The sequence below is a fragment of the Oncorhynchus mykiss genome, chromosome 29 (genome assembly GCF_057628025.1).
Source record: "Oncorhynchus mykiss isolate SJ-2025 chromosome 29, ASM5762802v1, whole genome shotgun sequence".
Lineage (NCBI taxonomy): Eukaryota > Metazoa > Chordata > Actinopteri > Salmoniformes > Salmonidae > Oncorhynchus > Oncorhynchus mykiss.
Window position 1 is genome coordinate 43,982,425 of NC_143050.1, and position 14,963 is coordinate 43,997,387.

Consider the following 14,963-nt stretch of genomic DNA (forward strand, 5'->3'; position numbering starts at 1 on the left):
CGTCACCTTCTAACTACGAGTGTGTGGCCTGTGAGTGGTATAGAGCGAAATCGATTACATGTACGTTTTCGTGAGAGTCCCAGCTTTCCATAGAGGGGTTACAGTAGTTTCTAGCTCTAACCATTCAGTCTATACAGATGTTTTTGTTAGAAGTGTTAAAGCCCAACACTGCAAACGTATAGTTAGTACCAATGCTCCACGTTTTTTCAGACGTCCACCACACCAGCTCCTCGTTGGTATAGTGGTGAGTATCCCCGCCTGTCACGCGGGAGACCGGGGTTCAATTCCCCGACGGGGAGAAAGGACTGCTTTTTTTTTAGGGTGAACAATGTAGCTGAGCCCACTATGCGAAAAATATGCTTGGAGATAAAGCTTTATGATACGATTTCCAGCATTATCTCAGTATTCCAAGGCATTGGTTGTTCAGTGGTAGAATTCTAGCCTGCCATGCGGGAGGCCCGGGTTCGATTCCCGGCCAATGCAGGATGTTTTGAACATGTAATTTCGAGAAGTATGCAAACCCCTGAGGGAGAAATCTGTGCTCGATTGCCAGGCCAACAGAAATCTCAACTGACTCTTGAAAAATCTGACTTTGCTTTCATTTTCAGTTTGGACATTTACTCATTCTCAGAAGACTTTGGTGAATCCATTGTAGATGTCCAGTGTGTGAGGTGATTTACTTTGTGCAAGGCTTAAGTTGTTAAATGGGAAACGAGTAACCAACTAGTCATCGACAACTGTCTTGAGTTTGGCATTTGTGACAATGTCCTGGGACATCCCACAAACACGTCACCTTCTAACTACGAGTGTGTGGCCTGTGAGTGGTATAGAGCGAAATCGATTACATGTACGTTTTCGTGAGAGTCCCAGCTTTCCATAGAGGGGTTACAGTAGTTTCTAGCTCTAACCATTCAGTCTATACAGATGTTTTTGTTAGAAGTGTTAAAGCCCAACACTGCAAACGTATAGTTAGTACCAATGCTCCACGTTTTTTCAGACGTCCACCACACCAGCTCCTCGTTGGTATAGTGGTGAGTATCCCCGCCTGTCACGCGGGAGACCGGGGTTCAATTCCCCGACGGGGAGAAAGGACTGCTTTTTTTTTAGGGTGAACAATGTAGCTGAGCCCACTATGCGAAAAATATGCTTGGAGATAAAGCTTTATGATACGATTTCCAGCATTATCTCAGTATTCCAAGGCATTGGTTGTTCAGTGGTAGAATTCTAGCCTGCCATGCGGGAGGCCCGGGTTCGATTCCCGGCCAATGCAGGATGTTTTGAACATGTAATTTCGAGAAGTATGCAAACCCCTGAGGGAGAAATCTGTGCTCGATTGCCAGGCCAACAGAAATCTCAACTGACTCTTGAAAAATCTGACTTTGCTTTCATTTTCAGTTTGGACATTTACTCATTCTCAGAAGACTTTGGTGAATCCATTGTAGATGTCCAGTGTGTGAGGTGATTTACTTTGTGCAAGGCTTAAGTTGTTAAATGGGAAACGAGTAACCAACTAGTCATCGACAACTGTCTTGAGTTTGGCATTTGTGACAATGTCCTGGGACATCCCACAAACGCGTCACCTTCTAACTACGAGTGTGTGGCCTGTGAGTGGTATAGAGCGAAATCGATTACATGTACGTTTTCGTGAGAGTCTCAGCTTTCCATAGAGGGGTCACAGTAGTTTCTAGCTCTAACCATTCAGTCTATACATATGTTTTTGTTAGAAGTGTTAAAGCCCAACACTGCAAACGTATAGTTAGTACCAATGCTCCACGTTTTTTCAGACGTCCACCACACCAGCTCCTCGTTGGTATAGTGGTGAGTATCCCCGCCTGTCACGCGGGAGACCGGGGTTCAATTCCCCGACGGGGAGAAAGGACTGCTTTTTTTTTAGGGTGAACAATGTAGCTGAGCCCACTATGCGAAAAATATGCTTGGAGATAAAGCTTTATGATACGATTTCCAGCATTATCTCAGTATTCCAAGGCATTGGTTGTTCAGTGGTAGAATTCTAGCCTGCCATGCGGGAGGCCCGGGTTCGATTCCCGGCCAATGCAGGATGTTTTGAACATGTAATTTCGAGAAGTATGCAAACCCCTGAGGGAGAAATCTGTGCTCGATTGCCAGGCCAACAGAAATCTCAACTGACTCTTGAAAAATCTGACTTTGCTTTCATTTTCAGTTTGGACATTTACTCATTCTCAGAAGACTTTGGTGAATCCATTGTAGATGTCCAGTGTGTGAGGTGATTTACTTTGTGCAAGGCTTAAGTTGTTAAATGGGAAACGAGTAACCAACTAGTCATCGACAACTGTCTTGAGTTTGGCATTTGTGACAATGTCCTGGGACATCCCACAAACGCGTCACCTTCTAACTACGAGTGTGTGGCCTGTGAGTGGTATAGAGCGAAATCGATTACATGTACGTTTTCGTGAGAGTCTCAGCTTTCCATAGAGGGGTCACAGTAGTTTCTAGCTCTAACCATTCAGTCTATACAGATGTTTTTGTTAGAAGTGTTAAAGCCCAACACTGCAAACGTATAGTTAGTACCAATGCTCCACGTTTTTTCAGACGTCCACCACACCAGCTCCTCGTTGGTATAGTGGTGAGTATCCCCGCCTGTCACGCGGGAGACCGGGGTTCAATTCCCCGACGGGGAGAAAGGACTGCTTTTTTTTTAGGGTGAACAATGTAGCTGAGCCCACTATGCGAAAAATATGCTTGGAGATAAAGCTTTATGATACGATTTCCAGCATTATCTCAGTATTCCAAGGCATTGGTTGTTCAGTGGTAGAATTCTAGCCTGCCATGCGGGAGGCCCGGGTTCGATTCCCGGCCAATGCAGGATGTTTTGAACATGTAATTTCGAGAAGTATGCAAACCCCTGAGGGAGAAATCTGTGCTCGATTGCCAGGCCAACAGAAATCTCAACTGACTCTTGAAAAATCTGACTTTGCTTTCATTTTCAGTTTGGACATTTACTCATTCTCAGAAGACTTTGGTGAATCCATTGTAGATGTCCAGTGTGTGAGGTGATTTACTTTGTGCAAGGCTTAAGTTGTTAAATGGGAAACGAGTAACCAACTAGTCATCGACAACTGTCTTGAGTTTGGCATTTGTGACAATGTCCTGGGACATCCCACAAACACGTCACCTTCTAACTACGAGTGTGTGGCCTGTGAGTGGTATAGAGCGAAATCGATTACATGTACGTTTTCGTGAGAGTCCCAGCTTTCCATAGAGGGGTTACAGTAGTTTCTAGCTCTAACCATTCAGTCTATACAGATGTTTTTGTTAGAAGTGTTAAAGCCCAACACTGCAAACGTATAGTTAGTACCAATGCTCCACGTTTTTTCAGACGTCCACCACACCAGCTCCTCGTTGGTATAGTGGTGAGTATCCCCGCCTGTCACGCGGGAGACCGGGGTTCAATTCCCCGACGGGGAGAAAGGACTGCTTTTTTTTTAGGGTGAACAATGTAGCTGAGCCCACTATGCGAAAAATATGCTTGGAGATAAAGCTTTATGATACGATTTCCAGCATTATCTCAGTATTCCAAGGCATTGGTTGTTCAGTGGTAGAATTCTAGCCTGCCATGCGGGAGGCCCGGGTTCGATTCCCGGCCAATGCAGGATGTTTTGAACATGTAATTTCGAGAAGTATGCAAACCCCTGAGGGAGAAATCTGTGCTCGATTGCCAGGCCAACAGAAATCTCAACTGACTCTTGAAAAATCTGACTTTGCTTTCATTTTCAGTTTGGACATTTACTCATTCTCAGAAGACTTTGGTGAATCCATTGTAGATGTCCAGTGTGTGAGGTGATTTACTTTGTGCAAGGCTTAAGTTGTTAAATGGGAAACGAGTAACCAACTAGTCATCGACAACTGTCTTGAGTTTGGCATTTGTGACAATGTCCTGGGACATCCCACAAACACGTCACCTTCTAACTACGAGTGTGTGGCCTGTGAGTGGTATAGAGCGAAATCGATTACATGTACGTTTTCGTGAGAGTCCCAGCTTTCCATAGAGGGGTTACAGTAGTTTCTAGCTCTAACCATTCAGTCTATACAGATGTTTTTGTTAGAAGTGTTAAAGCCCAACACTGCAAACGTATAGTTAGTACCAATGCTCCACGTTTTTTCAGACGTCCACCACACCAGCTCCTCGTTGGTATAGTGGTGAGTATCCCCGCCTGTCACGCGGGAGACCGGGGTTCAATTCCCCGACGGGGAGAAAGGACTGCTTTTTTTTTAGGGTGAACAATGTAGCTGAGCCCACTATGCGAAAAATATGCTTGGAGATAAAGCTTTATGATACGATTTCCAGCATTATCTCAGTATTCCAAGGCATTGGTTGTTCAGTGGTAGAATTCTAGCCTGCCATGCGGGAGGCCCGGGTTCGATTCCCGGCCAATGCAGGATGTTTTGAACATGTAATTTCGAGAAGTATGCAAACCCCTGAGGGAGAAATCTGTGCTCGATTGCCAGGCCAACAGAAATCTCAACTGACTCTTGAAAAATCTGACTTTGCTTTCATTTTCAGTTTGGACATTTACTCATTCTCAGAAGACTTTGGTGAATCCATTGTAGATGTCCAGTGTGTGAGGTGATTTACTTTGTGCAAGGCTTAAGTTGTTAAATGGGAAACGAGTAACCAACTAGTCATCGACAACTGTCTTGAGTTTGGCATTTGTGACAATGTCCTGGGACATCCCACAAACACGTCACCTTCTAACTACGAGTGTGTGGCCTGTGAGTGGTATAGAGCGAAATCGATTACATGTACGTTTTCGTGAGAGTCCCAGCTTTCCATAGAGGGGTTACAGTAGTTTCTAGCTCTAACCATTCAGTCTATACAGATGTTTTTGTTAGAAGTGTTAAAGCCCAACACTGCAAACGTATAGTTAGTACCAATGCTCCACGTTTTTTCAGACGTCCACCACACCAGCTCCTCGTTGGTATAGTGGTGAGTATCCCCGCCTGTCACGCGGGAGACCGGGGTTCAATTCCCCGACGGGGAGAAAGGACTGCTTTTTTTTTAGGGTGAACAATGTAGCTGAGCCCACTATGCGAAAAATATGCTTGGAGATAAAGCTTTATGATACGATTTCCAGCATTATCTCAGTATTCCAAGGCATTGGTTGTTCAGTGGTAGAATTCTAGCCTGCCATGCGGGAGGCCCGGGTTCGATTCCCGGCCAATGCAGGATGTTTTGAACATGTAATTTCGAGAAGTATGCAAACCCCTGAGGGAGAAATCTGTGCTCGATTGCCAGGCCAACAGAAATCTCAACTGACTCTTGAAAAATCTGACTTTGCTTTCATTTTCAGTTTGGACATTTACTCATTCTCAGAAGACTTTGGTGAATCCATTGTAGATGTCCAGTGTGTGAGGTGATTTACTTTGTGCAAGGCTTAAGTTGTTAAATGGGAAACGAGTAACCAACTAGTCATCGACAACTGTCTTGAGTTTGGCATTTGTGACAATGTCCTGGGACATCCCACAAACACGTCACCTTCTAACTACGAGTGTGTGGCCTGTGAGTGGTATAGAGCGAAATCGATTACATGTACGTTTTCGTGAGAGTCCCAGCTTTCCATAGAGGGGTTACAGTAGTTTCTAGCTCTAACCATTCAGTCTATACAGATGTTTTTGTTAGAAGTGTTAAAGCCCAACACTGCAAACGTATAGTTAGTACCAATGCTCCACGTTTTTTCAGACGTCCACCACACCAGCTCCTCGTTGGTATAGTGGTGAGTATCCCCGCCTGTCACGCGGGAGACCGGGGTTCAATTCCCCGACGGGGAGAAAGGACTGCTTTTTTTTTAGGGTGAACAATGTAGCTGAGCCCACTATGCGAAAAATATGCTTGGAGATAAAGCTTTATGATACGATTTCCAGCATTATCTCAGTATTCCAAGGCATTGGTTGTTCAGTGGTAGAATTCTAGCCTGCCATGCGGGAGGCCCGGGTTCGATTCCCGGCCAATGCAGGATGTTTTGAACATGTAATTTCGAGAAGTATGCAAACCCCTGAGGGAGAAATCTGTGCTCGATTGCCAGGCCAACAGAAATCTCAACTGACTCTTGAAAAATCTGACTTTGCTTTCATTTTCAGTTTGGACATTTACTCATTCTCAGAAGACTTTGGTGAATCCATTGTAGATGTCCAGTGTGTGAGGTGATTTACTTTGTGCAAGGCTTAAGTTGTTAAATGGGAAACGAGTAACCAACTAGTCATCGACAACTGTCTTGAGTTTGGCATTTGTGACAATGTCCTGGGACATCCCACAAACGCGTCACCTTCTAACTACGAGTGTGTGGCCTGTGAGTGGTATAGAGCGAAATCGATTACATGTACGTTTTCGTGAGAGTCTCAGCTTTCCATAGAGGGGTCACAGTAGTTTCTAGCTCTAACCATTCAGTCTATACATATGTTTTTGTTAGAAGTGTTAAAGCCCAACACTGCAAACGTATAGTTAGTACCAATGCTCCACGTTTTTTCAGACGTCCACCACACCAGCTCCTCGTTGGTATAGTGGTGAGTATCCCCGCCTGTCACGCGGGAGACCGGGGTTCAATTCCCCGACGGGGAGAAAGGACTGCTTTTTTTTTAGGGTGAACAATGTAGCTGAGCCCACTATGCGAAAAATATGCTTGGAGATAAAGCTTTATGATACGATTTCCAGCATTATCTCAGTATTCCAAGGCATTGGTTGTTCAGTGGTAGAATTCTAGCCTGCCATGCGGGAGGCCCGGGTTCGATTCCCGGCCAATGCAGGATGTTTTGAACATGTAATTTCGAGAAGTATGCAAACCCCTGAGGGAGAAATCTGTGCTCGATTGCCAGGCCAACAGAAATCTCAACTGACTCTTGAAAAATCTGACTTTGCTTTCATTTTCAGTTTGGACATTTACTCATTCTCAGAAGACTTTGGTGAATCCATTGTAGATGTCCATTGTGTGAGGTGATTTACTTTGTGCAAGGCTTAAGTTGTTAAATGGGAAACGAGTAACCAACTAGTCATCGACAACTGTCTTGAGTTTGGCATTTGTGACAATGTCCTGGGACATCCCACAAACACGTCACCTTCTAACTACGAGTGTGTGGCCTGTGAGTGGTATAGAGCGAAATCGATTACATGTACGTTTTCGTGAGAGTCCCAGCTTTCCATAGAGGGGTTACAGTAGTTTCTAGCTCTAACCATTCAGTCTATACAGATGTTTTTGTTAGAAGTGTTAAAGCCCAACACTGCAAACGTATAGTTAGTACCAATGCTCCACGTTTTTTCAGACGTCCACCACACCAGCTCCTCGTTGGTATAGTGGTGAGTATCCCCGCCTGTCACGCGGGAGACCGGGGTTCAATTCCCCGACGGGGAGAAAGGACTGCTTTTTTTTTAGGGTGAACAATGTAGCTGAGCCCACTATGCGAAAAATATGCTTGGAGATAAAGCTTTATGATACGATTTCCAGCATTATCTCAGTATTCCAAGGCATTGGTTGTTCAGTGGTAGAATTCTAGCCTGCCATGCGGGAGGCCCGGGTTCGATTCCCGGCCAATGCAGGATGTTTTGAACATGTAATTTCGAGAAGTATGCAAACCCCTGAGGGAGAAATCTGTGCTCGATTGCCAGGCCAACAGAAATCTCAACTGACTCTTGAAAAATCTGACTTTGCTTTCATTTTCAGTTTGGACATTTACTCATTCTCAGAAGACTTTGGTGAATCCATTGTAGATGTCCAGTGTGTGAGGTGATTTACTTTGTGCAAGGCTTAAGTTGTTAAATGGGAAACGAGTAACCAACTAGTCATCGACAACTGTCTTGAGTTTGGCATTTGTGACAATGTCCTGGGACATCCCACAAACACGTCACCTTCTAACTACGAGTGTGTGGCCTGTGAGTGGTATAGAGCGAAATCGATTACATGTACGTTTTCGTGAGAGTCCCAGCTTTCCATAGAGGGGTTACAGTAGTTTCTAGCTCTAACCATTCAGTCTATACAGATGTTTTTGTTAGAAGTGTTAAAGCCCAACACTGCAAACGTATAGTTAGTACCAATGCTCCACGTTTTTTCAGACGTCCACCACACCAGCTCCTCGTTGGTATAGTGGTGAGTATCCCCGCCTGTCACGCGGGAGACCGGGGTTCAATTCCCCGACGGGGAGAAAGGACTGCTTTTTTTTTAGGGTGAACAATGTAGCTGAGCCCACTATGCGAAAAATATGCTTGGAGATAAAGCTTTATGATACGATTTCCAGCATTATCTCAGTATTCCAAGGCATTGGTTGTTCAGTGGTAGAATTCTCGCCTGCCACGCGGGAGGCCCGGGTTCGATTCCCGGCCAATGCAGGATGTTTTGAACATGTAATTTCGAGAAGTATGCAAACCCCTGAGGGAGAAATCTGTGCTCGATTGCCAGGCCAACAGAAATCTCAACTGACTCTTGAAAAATCTGACTTTGCTTTCATTTTCAGTTTGGACATTTACTCATTCTCAGAAGACTTTGGTGAATCCATTGTAGATGTCCAGTGTGTGAGGTGATTTACTTTGTGCAAGGCTTAAGTTGTTAAATGGGAAACGAGTAACCAACTAGTCATCGACAACTGTCTTGAGTTTGGCATTTGTGACAATGTCCTGGGACATCCCACAAACGCGTCACCTTCTAACTACGAGTGTGTGGCCTGTGAGTGGTATAGAGCGAAATCGATTACATGTACGTTTTCGTGAGAGTCTCAGCTTTCCATAGAGGGGTCACAGTAGTTTCTAGCTCTAACCATTCAGTCTATACAGATGTTTTTGTTAGAAGTGTTAAAGCCCAACACTGCAAACGTATAGTTAGTACCAATGCTCCACGTTTTTTCAGACGTCCACCACACCAGCTCCTCGTTGGTATAGTGGTGCGTATCCCCGCCTGTCACGCGGGAGACCGGGGTTCAATTCCCCGACGGGGAGAAAGGACTGCTTTTTTTTTAGGGTGAACAATGTAGCTGAGCCCACTATGCGAAAAATATGCTTGGAGATAAAGCTTTATGATACGATTTCCAGCATTATCTCAGTATTCCAAGGCATTGGTTGTTCAGTGGTAGAATTCTAGCCTGCCATGCGGGAGGCCCGGGTTCGATTCCCGGCCAATGCAGGATGTTTTGAACATGTAATTTCGAGAAGTATGCAAACCCCTGAGGGAGAAATCTGTGCTCGATTGCCAGGCCAACAGAAATCTCAACTGACTCTTGAAAAATCTGACTTTGCTTTCATTTTCAGTTTGGACATTTACTCATTCTCAGAAGACTTTGGTGAATCCATTGTAGATGTCCAGTGTGTGAGGTGATTTACTTTGTGCAAGGCTTAAGTTGTTAAATGGGAAACGAGTAACCAACTAGTCATCGACAACTGTCTTGAGTTTGGCATTTGTGACAATGTCCTGGGACATCCCACAAACACGTCACCTTCTAACTACGAGTGTGTGGCCTGTGAGTGGTATAGAGCGAAATCGATTACATGTACGTTTTCGTGAGAGTCCCAGCTTTCCATAGAGGGGTTACAGTAGTTTCTAGCTCTAACCATTCAGTCTATACAGATGTTTTTGTTAGAAGTGTTAAAGCCCAACACTGCAAACGTATAGTTAGTACCAATGCTCCACGTTTTTTCAGACGTCCACCACACCAGCTCCTCGTTGGTATAGTGGTGAGTATCCCCGCCTGTCACGCGGGAGACCGGGGTTCAATTCCCCGACGGGGAGAAAGGACTGCTTTTTTTTTAGGGTGAACAATGTAGCTGAGCCCACTATGCGAAAAATATGCTTGGAGATAAAGCTTTATGATACGATTTCCAGCATTATCTCAGTATTCCAAGGCATTGGTTGTTCAGTGGTAGAATTCTCGCCTGCCACGCGGGAGGCCCGGGTTCGATTCCCGGCCAATGCAGGATGTTTTGAACATGTAATTTCGAGAAGTATGCAAACCCCTGAGGGAGAAATCTGTGCTCGATTGCCAGGCCAACAGAAATCTCAACTGACTCTTGAAAAATCTGACTTTGCTTTCATTTTCAGTTTGGACATTTACTCATTCTCAGAAGACTTTGATGAATCCATTGTAGATGTCCAGTGTGTGAGGTGATTTACTTTGTGCAAGGCTTTAGTTGTTAAATGGGAAACGAGTAACCAACTAGTCATCGACAACTGTCTTGAGTTTGGCATTTGTGACAATGTCCTGGGACATCCCACAAACGCGTCACCTTCTAACTACGAGTGTGTGGCCTGTGAGTGGTATAGAGCGAAATCGATTACATGTACGTTTTCGTGAGAGTCCCAGCTTTCCATAGAGGGGTCACAGTAGTTTCTAGCTCTAACCATTCAGTCTATACAGATGTTTTTGTTAGAAGTGTTAAAGCCCAACACTGCAAACGTATAGTTAGTACCAATGCTCCACGTTTTTTCAAACGTCCACCACACCAGCTCCTCGTTAGTATAGTGGTGAGTATCCCCGCCTGTCACGCGGGAGACCGGGGTTCAATTCCCCGACGGGGAGAAAGGACTGCTTTTTTTTTAGGGTGAACAATGTAGCTGAGCCCACTATGCGAAAAATATGCTTGGAGATAAAGCTTTATGATACGATTTCCAGCATTATCTCAGTATTCCAAGGCATTGGTTGTTCAGTGGTAGAATTCTCGCCTGCCACGCGGGAGGCCTGGGTTCGATTCCCGGCCAATGCAGGATGTTTTGAACATGTAATTTCGAGAAACCCCTGAGGAAGAAATCTGTGCTCGATTGCCAGGCCAACAGAAATCTCAACTCTCTTGAAAAATCTGACTTTGCTTTCATTTTCAGTTTGGACATTTACTCATTCTCAGAAGACTTTGATGAATCCATTGTAGATGTCCAGTGTGTGAGGTGATTTACTTTGTGCAAGGCTTTAGTTGTTAAATGGGAAACGAGTAACCAACTAGTCATCGACAACTGTCTTGAGTTTGGCATTTGTGACAATGTCCTGGGACATCCCACAAACGCGTCACCTTCTAACTACGAGTGTGTGGCCTGTGAGTGGTATAGAGCGAAATCGATTACATGTACGTTTTCGTGAGAGTCCCAGCTTTCCATAGAGGGGTCACAGTAGTTTCTAGCTCTAACCATTCAGTCTATACAGATGTTTTTGTTAGAAGTGTTAAAGCCCAACACTGCAAACGTATAGTTAGTACCAATGCTCCACGTTTTTTCAAACGTCCACCACACCAGCTCCTCGTTAGTATAGTGGTGAGTATCCCCGCCTGTCACGCGGGAGACCGGGGTTCAATTCCCCGACGGGGAGAAAGGACTGCTTTTTTTTTAGGGTGAACAATGTAGCTGAGCCCACTATGCGAAAAATATGCTTGGAGATAAAGCTTTATGATACGATTTCCAGCATTATCTCAGTATTCCAAGGCATTGGTTGTTCAGTGGTAGAATTCTCGCCTGCCACGCGGGAGGCCTGGGTTCGATTCCCGGCCAATGCAGGATGTTTTGAACATGTAATTTCGAGAAACCCCTGAGGAAGAAATCTGTGCTCGATTGCCAGGCCAACAGAAATCTCAACTCTCTTGAAAAATCTGACTTTGCTTTCATTTTCAGTTTGGACATTTACTCATTCTCAGAAGACTTTGATGAATCCATTGTAGATGTCCAGTGTGTGAGGTGATTTACTTTGTGCAAGGCTTTAGTTGTTAAATGGGAAACGAGTAACCAACTAGTCATCGACAACTGTCTTGAGTTTGGCATTTGTGACAATGTCCTGGGACATCCCACAAACGCGTCACCTTCTAACTACGAGTGTGTGGCCTGTGAGTGGTATAGAGCGAAATCGATTACATGTACGTTTTCGTGAGAGTCCCAGCTTTCCATAGAGGGGTCACAGTAGTTTCTAGCTCTAACCATTCAGTCTATACAGATGTTTTTGTTAGAAGTGTTAAAGCCCAACACTGCAAACGTATAGTTAGTACCAATGCTCCACGTTTTTTCAAACGTCCACCACACCAGCTCCTCGTTAGTATAGTGGTGAGTATCCCCGCCTGTCACGCGGGAGACCGGGGTTCAATTCCCCGACGGGGAGAAAGGACTGCTTTTTTTTTAGGGTGAACAATGTAGCTGAGCCCACTATGCGAAAAATATGCTTGGAGATAAAGCTTTATGATACGATTTCCAGCATTATCTCAGTATTCCAAGGCATTGGTTGTTCAGTGGTAGAATTCTCGCCTGCCACGCGGGAGGCCTGGGTTCGATTCCCGGCCAATGCAGGATGTTTTGAACATGTAATTTCGAGAAACCCCTGAGGAAGAAATCTGTGCTCGATTGCCAGGCCAACAGAAATCTCAACTCTCTTGAAAAATCTGACTTTGCTTTCATTTTCAGTTTGGACATTTACTAATTCTCAGAAGACTTTGATGAATCCATTGTAGATGTCCAGTGTGTGAGGTGATTTACTTTGTGCAAGGCTTTAGTTGTTAAATGGGAAACGAGTAACCAACTAGTCATCGACAACTGTCTTGAGTTTGGCATTTGTGACAATGTCCTGGGACATCCCACAAACGCGTCACCTTCTAACTACGAGTGTGTGGCCTGTGAGTGGTATAGAGCGAAATCGATTACATGTACGTTTTCGTGAGAGTCCCAGCTTTCCATAGAGGGGTCACAGTAGTTTCTAGCTCTAACCATTCAGTCTATACAGATGTTTTTGTTAGAAGTGTTAAAGCCCAACACTGCAAACGTATAGTTAGTACCAATGCTCCACGTTTTTTCAAACGTCCACCACACCAGCTCCTCGTTAGTATAGTGGTGAGTATCCCCGCCTGTCACGCGGGAGACCGGGGTTCAATTCCCCGACGGGGAGAAAGGACTGCTTTTTTTTTAGGGTGAACAATGTAGCTGAGCCCACTATGCGAAAAATATGCTTGGAGATAAAGCTTTATGATACGATTTCCAGCATTATCTCAGTATTCCAAGGCATTGGTTGTTCAGTGGTAGAATTCTCGCCTGCCACGCGGGAGGCCTGGGTTCGATTCCCGGCCAATGCAGGATGTTTTGAACATGTAATTTCGAGAAACCCCTGAGGAAGAAATCTGTGCTCGATTGCCAGGCCAACAGAAATCTCAACTCTCTTGAAAAATCTGACTTTGCTTTCATTTTCAGTTTGGACATTTACTCATTCTCAGAAGACTTTGATGAATCCATTGTAGATGTCCAGTGTGTGAGGTGATTTACTTTGTGCAAGGCTTTAGTTGTTAAATGGGAAACGAGTAACCAACTAGTCATCGACAACTGTCTTGAGTTTGGCATTTGTGACAATGTCCTGGGACATCCCACAAACGCGTCACCTTCTAACTACGAGTGTGTGGCCTGTGAGTGGTATAGAGCGAAATCGATTACATGTACGTTTTCGTGAGAGTCCCAGCTTTCCATAGAGGGGTCACAGTAGTTTCTAGCTCTAACCATTCAGTCTATACAGATGTTTTTGTTAGAAGTGTTAAAGCCCAACACTGCAAACGTATAGTTAGTACCAATGCTCCACGTTTTTTCAAACGTCCACCACACCAGCTCCTCGTTAGTATAGTGGTGAGTATCCCCGCCTGTCACGCGGGAGACCGGGGTTCAATTCCCCGACGGGGAGAAAGGACTGCTTTTTTTTTAGGGTGAACAATGTAGCTGAGCCCACTATGCGAAAAATATGCTTGGAGATAAAGCTTTATGATACGATTTCCAGCATTATCTCAGTATTCCAAGGCATTGGTTGTTCAGTGGTAGAATTCTCGCCTGCCACGCGGGAGGCCTGGGTTCGATTCCCGGCCAATGCAGGATGTTTTGAACATGTAATTTCGAGAAACCCCTGAGGAAGAAATCTGTGCTCGATTGCCAGGCCAACAGAAATCTCAACTCTCTTGAAAAATCTGACTTTGCTTTCATTTTCAGTTTGGACATTTACTCATTCTCAGAAGACTTTGATGAATCCATTGTAGATGTCCAGTGTGTGAGGTGATTTACTTTGTGCAAGGCTTTAGTTGTTAAATGGGAAACGAGTAACCAACTAGTCATCGACAACTGTCTTGAGTTTGGCATTTGTGACAATGTCCTGGGACATCCCACAAACGCGTCACCTTCTAACTACGAGTGTGTGGCCTGTGAGTGGTATAGAGCGAAATCGATTACATGTACGTTTTCGTGAGAGTCCCAGCTTTCCATAGAGGGGTCACAGTAGTTTCTAGCTCTAACCATTCAGTCTATACAGATGTTTTTGTTAGAAGTGTTAAAGCCCAACACTGCAAACGTATAGTTAGTACCAATGCTCCACGTTTTTTCAAACGTCCACCACACCAGCTCCTCGTTAGTATAGTGGTGAGTATCCCCGCCTGTCACGCGGGAGACCGGGGTTCAATTCCCCGACGGGGAGAAAGGACTGCTTTTTTTTTAGGGTGAACAATGTAGCTGAGCCCACTATGCGAAAAATATGCTTGGAGATAAAGCTTTATGATACGATTTCCAGCATTATCTCAGTATTCCAAGGCATTGGTTGTTCAGTGGTAGAATTCTCGCCTGCCACGCGGGAGGCCTGGGTTCGATTCCCGGCCAATGCAGGATGTTTTGAACATGTAATTTCGAGAAACCCCTGAGGAAGAAATCTGTGCTCGATTGCCAGGCCAACAGAAATCTCAACTCTCTTGAAAAATCTGACTTTGCTTTCATTTTCAGTTTGGACATTTACTCATTCTCAGAAGACTTTGATGAATCCATTGTAGATGTCCAGTGTGTGAGGTGATTTACTTTGTGCAAGGCTTTAGTTGTTAAATGGGAAACGAGTAACCAACTAGTCATCGACAACTGTCTTGAGTTTGGCATTTGTGACAATGTCCTGGGACATCCCACAAACGCGTCACCTTCTAACTACGAGTGTGTGGCCTGTGAGTGGTATAGAGCGAAATCGATTACATGTACGTTTTC

At 44.7% G+C, this 14,963-nt stretch overlaps 20 non-coding genes across 20 annotated transcripts; all 20 read left to right on the forward strand.

Annotated features, from left to right (window-relative positions):
- Positions 1 to 227: 227 nt before the first annotated feature.
- trnad-guc (transfer RNA aspartic acid (anticodon GUC)) lies at positions 228 to 299 on the forward strand. Its single transcript has one exon. It is a non-coding gene; the product is annotated as a tRNA-Asp (tRNA).
- Positions 300 to 1,014: 715 nt separating this feature from the next.
- Positions 1,015 to 1,086, forward strand: trnad-guc (transfer RNA aspartic acid (anticodon GUC)). The gene has a single exon. It is a non-coding gene; the product is annotated as a tRNA-Asp (tRNA).
- Positions 1,087 to 1,801: 715 nt separating this feature from the next.
- trnad-guc (transfer RNA aspartic acid (anticodon GUC)) lies at positions 1,802 to 1,873 on the forward strand. Its single transcript has one exon. It is a non-coding gene; the product is annotated as a tRNA-Asp (tRNA).
- Positions 1,874 to 2,588: 715 nt separating this feature from the next.
- trnad-guc (transfer RNA aspartic acid (anticodon GUC)) lies at positions 2,589 to 2,660 on the forward strand. The gene has a single exon. It is a non-coding gene; the product is annotated as a tRNA-Asp (tRNA).
- A 715-nt stretch (positions 2,661 to 3,375) lies between these two features.
- On the forward strand, positions 3,376 to 3,447 carry trnad-guc (transfer RNA aspartic acid (anticodon GUC)). The gene has a single exon. It is a non-coding gene; the product is annotated as a tRNA-Asp (tRNA).
- Positions 3,448 to 4,162: 715 nt separating this feature from the next.
- Positions 4,163 to 4,234, forward strand: trnad-guc (transfer RNA aspartic acid (anticodon GUC)). The gene has a single exon. It is a non-coding gene; the product is annotated as a tRNA-Asp (tRNA).
- A 715-nt stretch (positions 4,235 to 4,949) lies between these two features.
- Positions 4,950 to 5,021, forward strand: trnad-guc (transfer RNA aspartic acid (anticodon GUC)). The gene has a single exon. It is a non-coding gene; the product is annotated as a tRNA-Asp (tRNA).
- A 715-nt stretch (positions 5,022 to 5,736) lies between these two features.
- On the forward strand, positions 5,737 to 5,808 carry trnad-guc (transfer RNA aspartic acid (anticodon GUC)). The gene has a single exon. It is a non-coding gene; the product is annotated as a tRNA-Asp (tRNA).
- A 715-nt stretch (positions 5,809 to 6,523) lies between these two features.
- On the forward strand, positions 6,524 to 6,595 carry trnad-guc (transfer RNA aspartic acid (anticodon GUC)). Its single transcript has one exon. It is a non-coding gene; the product is annotated as a tRNA-Asp (tRNA).
- A 715-nt stretch (positions 6,596 to 7,310) lies between these two features.
- On the forward strand, positions 7,311 to 7,382 carry trnad-guc (transfer RNA aspartic acid (anticodon GUC)). The gene has a single exon. It is a non-coding gene; the product is annotated as a tRNA-Asp (tRNA).
- A 715-nt stretch (positions 7,383 to 8,097) lies between these two features.
- On the forward strand, positions 8,098 to 8,169 carry trnad-guc (transfer RNA aspartic acid (anticodon GUC)). Its single transcript has one exon. It is a non-coding gene; the product is annotated as a tRNA-Asp (tRNA).
- Positions 8,170 to 8,282: 113 nt separating this feature from the next.
- On the forward strand, positions 8,283 to 8,353 carry trnag-gcc (transfer RNA glycine (anticodon GCC)). Its single transcript has one exon. It is a non-coding gene; the product is annotated as a tRNA-Gly (tRNA).
- A 1,318-nt stretch (positions 8,354 to 9,671) lies between these two features.
- On the forward strand, positions 9,672 to 9,743 carry trnad-guc (transfer RNA aspartic acid (anticodon GUC)). Its single transcript has one exon. It is a non-coding gene; the product is annotated as a tRNA-Asp (tRNA).
- Positions 9,744 to 9,856: 113 nt separating this feature from the next.
- Positions 9,857 to 9,927, forward strand: trnag-gcc (transfer RNA glycine (anticodon GCC)). The gene has a single exon. It is a non-coding gene; the product is annotated as a tRNA-Gly (tRNA).
- A 531-nt stretch (positions 9,928 to 10,458) lies between these two features.
- On the forward strand, positions 10,459 to 10,530 carry trnad-guc (transfer RNA aspartic acid (anticodon GUC)). Its single transcript has one exon. It is a non-coding gene; the product is annotated as a tRNA-Asp (tRNA).
- A 705-nt stretch (positions 10,531 to 11,235) lies between these two features.
- trnad-guc (transfer RNA aspartic acid (anticodon GUC)) lies at positions 11,236 to 11,307 on the forward strand. The gene has a single exon. It is a non-coding gene; the product is annotated as a tRNA-Asp (tRNA).
- A 705-nt stretch (positions 11,308 to 12,012) lies between these two features.
- Positions 12,013 to 12,084, forward strand: trnad-guc (transfer RNA aspartic acid (anticodon GUC)). Its single transcript has one exon. It is a non-coding gene; the product is annotated as a tRNA-Asp (tRNA).
- A 705-nt stretch (positions 12,085 to 12,789) lies between these two features.
- On the forward strand, positions 12,790 to 12,861 carry trnad-guc (transfer RNA aspartic acid (anticodon GUC)). Its single transcript has one exon. It is a non-coding gene; the product is annotated as a tRNA-Asp (tRNA).
- Positions 12,862 to 13,566: 705 nt separating this feature from the next.
- trnad-guc (transfer RNA aspartic acid (anticodon GUC)) lies at positions 13,567 to 13,638 on the forward strand. The gene has a single exon. It is a non-coding gene; the product is annotated as a tRNA-Asp (tRNA).
- A 705-nt stretch (positions 13,639 to 14,343) lies between these two features.
- Positions 14,344 to 14,415, forward strand: trnad-guc (transfer RNA aspartic acid (anticodon GUC)). The gene has a single exon. It is a non-coding gene; the product is annotated as a tRNA-Asp (tRNA).
- Positions 14,416 to 14,963: the final 548 nt, after the last annotated feature.